This window comes from Podarcis muralis, chromosome 4 (assembly GCF_964188315.1).
Source record: "Podarcis muralis chromosome 4, rPodMur119.hap1.1, whole genome shotgun sequence".
NCBI lineage: Eukaryota > Metazoa > Chordata > Lepidosauria > Squamata > Lacertidae > Podarcis > Podarcis muralis.
The window spans coordinates 69,240,448-69,244,964 of NC_135658.1; the positions used below are offsets into that span (position 1 = coordinate 69,240,448).

The window sequence follows — 4,517 nt, forward strand, 5'->3', positions numbered from 1 at the left end:
GGCCGGCGACTACGGCGGCGGCAAAGCTCCGGCAGCCCTCGCGCGCCCGGCTCTCCCTGTTTCTCCTGCTGCTGCTGCTGCTCCACATATACACCACACACACAAGCGCGCGCACAATACACACACACAACCGGGCAGCGGGGCCCCAGAGGAAGTTCCCGGGGAGGGAGTGGGGCGAGGGCAATGGAAAGTTTTTTTTTTTTCTGGGTGCGGAATGGCGGTCAGGAGGTGCTGCTGCTGCTGCCGCCGCCGCTCGCTACTTCATAAGCAGTTGTAGGGCGCTTGGGGTGGTGGGTGGGTGTGGGTGTAAGTCCTAGGAGAGTCTTCCTCCCCAGGCACACACACACACACACACACGGAGGCGAAGCAGACAAACACATGCGGGGGGGGGGGCAGCCCTTCGAGACAGCTCCTGGAGGGAGGTGGGGAGATCCGCATTTGGATCTTAACGCACGGGGGGGGGGGTGTTGTGTGCCTATATTTCTGCTCGGTCTTCGTGATTTGCAAACCTCCCCTCGGAGAGAACACCGATACCTACCTCCAAACATCCAACCAATGCCAGCACCAGCACACAGCCCCCCCCCCCCCCGGGATGCTTGTGTGTCCCGAAGTAACTCCTTAGTCACTTGGAGGGGATTATTGAAAAGGTTGTTTTGTTCCCCCGAAAACAAAACACACACAGCAACACCCGCCCCTCCCCCGCTCCGGCATTCGACTGAAATGTTAACCCCCTGGAGTCAGCAAAAAATGGACCGAAGGTAGAAAGAAAAGAAAAGAAAAAGCAAAGCCTACGTTTGCTTCGTGGCTGTATCCCTGTCAATTGTTTTTTGTTTTGTTTTTCCCCTCCAGGTCAACATTATTTTCACTGCGATCGGTTCATAGGGGGAGGGGTGGAAAGGATCGTGATGCTAATGGAATTGGAACAGTTCACCAGGTTTTTAAGTCGACGAACAGAACTAAATTTAGCATCTACTTTCCGTCATTTACATAACTACAAAGAAGTAACGCACAAGACTCCCCTTTAAGCTGCCAGACGGAGCCACTCTTTTTATTTATTTCTAGTTTCTCCCCCCCCTCTTTTTTGTAAAGTTATTTCCTCTTTGCTGAGCCACAAAGTCCCGCACCGATTTTGTCTCATTTTAAATGTCACCTAGCAATGGAAATCAGAACACAATGAATGCTTTTGCAAATAAAATATTATATAATTGGGAGTTCACCTAATAAAGACAAGAAACAACACGTAATATATTCCCTATATACTTTCTGAGTGATTTAAAACCACTGCTTCTATGCAATCATTATACCACATTAAAATATGGACTTACACTGTCTCCATAATTGTGATTCAGCAGAATAGGTTTTATTATATATGAGTTGCCACTCAGCCCTTTAAAGCAGATGTTGATGTTCTTTTGTATTAAATTAGCCCCCCTTTCCTTATTTTTCTCTAGGCTCCTACAGCTTCATACTGAGCTATATAACATTCAATCCGAAGGGGGTGGAAAAGGGAGCAGTACAAAAAGCAATGCAAGTACATGATGCAACATTGCCCTGGTTACATGTGCCTCCCATCCCCCAACCTCTTACTGGCGAGAGTGCTCTGTTTTTTCCGCCTGCAGGGTCACATTGTGGCTGATTGATTCTCCTTTCGCCTTGCTCAGTCATTCAGATTTGGAAAGTAAATAACAAGTTGACATCATTACAGCTCTCTGCATTACTGTGACACATTCTTCTGCTACCACACGCTCTAGATTAGCTGCGCAGAGAGGAAAAAAAAACCCCTCATGCTTTAAACGTGGGATTTGTTGATTACTGTGGGAAGGCAAAGAAATTCAAAAACACTGCTAGGATCAGAAGTGAATACGAACATATGGCTGGCGTGTGTAGATTAATGGGGGGGGGATAAGGAAGGGAGGGCTAATTTTAAGGAGCTAGTAAAAGGTAAAGGTAAAGGGACCCCTGACCATTAGGTCCAGTCGTGGCCGACTCTGGGGTTGCGACGCTCATCTCGCTTTATTGGCTGAGGGAGCTGGCATACAGCTTCTGGGTCATGTGGCCAGCATGACCACTTCTGGCGAACCAGAGCAGCACTCGGAAACGCCATTTATCTTCCCGCCGGAGTGGTACCTATTTATCTACTTGCACTTTGATGTGCTTTCGAACTGCTAGGTTGGCAGGAGCAGGGACTGAGCAATGGGAGCTCACCCCGTCGCGGGGATTCGAACCGCCAACCTTCTGATCGGCAAGTCCTAGGCTCTGTGGTTTAACCCACAGCGCCACCCATGTCCCTTGGAGCTAGTATGACACAGTTGGTGTCATACTAGGCCTGGGAAGACTAAAGTTCAAATCGCTGCTCATACATTAACTTTACTGGGTCACCTTGGACTGCTCACTATTTCTCAGCCTAACCTACCTCACTGGGTTGTTATGAGGATAAAACGGGAAAGCATGAAGAAGCGTGTATGTCACTTTGAGCTCCTTGAAGGAAAGGTGAGGTATAACTGTAACGATAAAATAAACGCTGTGAGTTTAATTCACATTTATTTGGAGGCAAGTCCCGTTGCTTTCAGTGGAATTTGCTTCCAAATAAGTGTGCATAACCTTACGGATATGCAGCTCAGGCAAATATTAACCATATATCAATATTAGCATGTGTCTTAGGTGTGATGAAAGCTCCCGTATGGAACAGCCCCCTGGCTGTAGCTTTATGAACAAAATAATATGCGTGCAGATGGGATCATCACACAGTTCCCTAATGGCAATTTGTATAAGCTCTGTGTATTTTAAAGGATGTGCTCTCACTGATCACCTCTCAGGTGCTAAATGGTCCCTCTGGCTCAAATGTTTCTTTCTCTGCATGACGGAAACAGCAGTATTACTCCAGGCAGATCCACACCAAACATTTAAAGTACATCCAACACACATTTAAAGCACATGACTTTCTCCCCCCCCCCCCAAAAAAAAATCCTGGAACCTGTTGTTTGATTTAGGATTAGGATGTAGAATCTGATACTTTTGAAAACACAATGTATATAATACTATTGCCATTTCATAGCAGCTAGCGTCACATGCACATAAATCGAATGACTATCAGGCAGCCCAGGGATCTGATCTACCCCCTCCCCAATAATATTTCTATTGCCTGTAGCAACAACAACAGCAGCAGCAACAAAATTTTAACAGTAGACATAGGACTAACATGGGTGGAGAGGCTAATTACCTTTTCCTGAGTCATCTGTACAGATCAGCTGAAGAGGAGGATGTTTGCAGATGTGCAACGTGCTTGTTAAAAATGTGGGATGTGGTCACCCATTTCTGACCACGCAACTGCTGGCATGCTGCCCTAGGAAAGTTGGCCAAGGGTGAATGTGGCTCCCAGGCCAAAAGAGAAAAAAAAGGGTTAGCTGCCCTGATAGAAGCAAGCAAAGAACATTAAAATATGGGGGCACAATTCTTGGTCTTGTGCTGATTCTGCCCACTGGAGGGTCATATGGATAGGACTGCAGGTTCTTGGTGCTTGAACACAGAACAATCTAGGAGAATAGGGATGCTGTTGTCATAGATCAGTGGTAGAATACATGCTAGGGTCTGAACATCTGCAAGGAGAAGCCCATGTGCACAAGCTTTCATCTATGAAACAATTTTGGGGTGTGATAATAATGATAATAATGATAATTATTATTATTTATTTATACCCTGCCCACTCTGGGCGGCTCCCAAAATAAATAAAAGCACAATAAAACATCAAACATTAAAAATCTCCCTATACAGGGCTGCCTTCAGATGTCTTCTAAAAGTCAGATAGTTGTTTATTTCCTTGATATCTGATGGGAGGGCGTTCCACAAGGTGGGCGCCACTACCGAGAAGGCCCTTATGCAAATGTACAGAAGGAGCAGAGGTGGAGCCCCATAGCCCTGTTCTACCTGCAATTCCCCTCCACACGTCACACACATGAAGGCAGTTTCTGTTATTTGGACATCAGTGGGGATGCCTTCCAGAAAAGGACCGTGCTGAAGCAGAAACCTTTGATGGGATTGCCCTGTCCCATGTGATGCAGTTATTCAGATAATAGGAGGCAGCACGGGAGTGAGCTGCACTGGCAAACGTATGAACCAAGCCCGTGTTTATTCCAGGCTTCTAGAATGACTGCTTAAAAAGAATGCTTCCAGTGATGGCAGTATTACCCGATCACAGCCCCCAGGCTGAAAACCTGTGAGGGCTTTTGACATATGGTTGGCAGCAACACGAATCCATAACATATGGTGTCAGCGGTGGAATCTGTGACACCCACATTATTTAAAATTAGATCCTTCAAAACCTTAAAGCGTCTCTTTGTGTGCTTAAGTAGAAACATGATCATAGCTCCGCGTACATGGCATTCACAGAGACGTTTTAATTTTTTTAAAGTGAATTAACTTATCACTGGAAAACGTGTGCTATGGGTTACAGGAAGTTATAAGCAGAGAAGGGGACAACATGCTTCAGCATTTACCAAAGAGCACAGAGGAATGCAAAG

At 46.1% G+C, this 4,517-nt stretch overlaps 1 protein-coding gene across 3 annotated transcripts in view; it reads right to left on the minus strand.

Annotated features, from left to right (window-relative positions):
* Positions 1-1,441, minus strand: part of TBL1X (transducin beta like 1 X-linked) — a 134,969-nt gene extending 133,528 nt beyond the window's left edge. Inside the window, exon 1 of one of the 3 annotated variants that reach the window (XM_077927524.1) lies at positions 1,326-1,441. The gene's annotated coding sequence lies outside the window, so the exon portion shown is untranslated. The remainder of the gene's footprint in view (positions 1-1,325) is intronic. The other 2 variants (XM_028727727.2, XM_077927526.1) reach the window with 2 other exon arrangements.
* Positions 1,442-4,517: the final 3,076 nt, after the last annotated feature.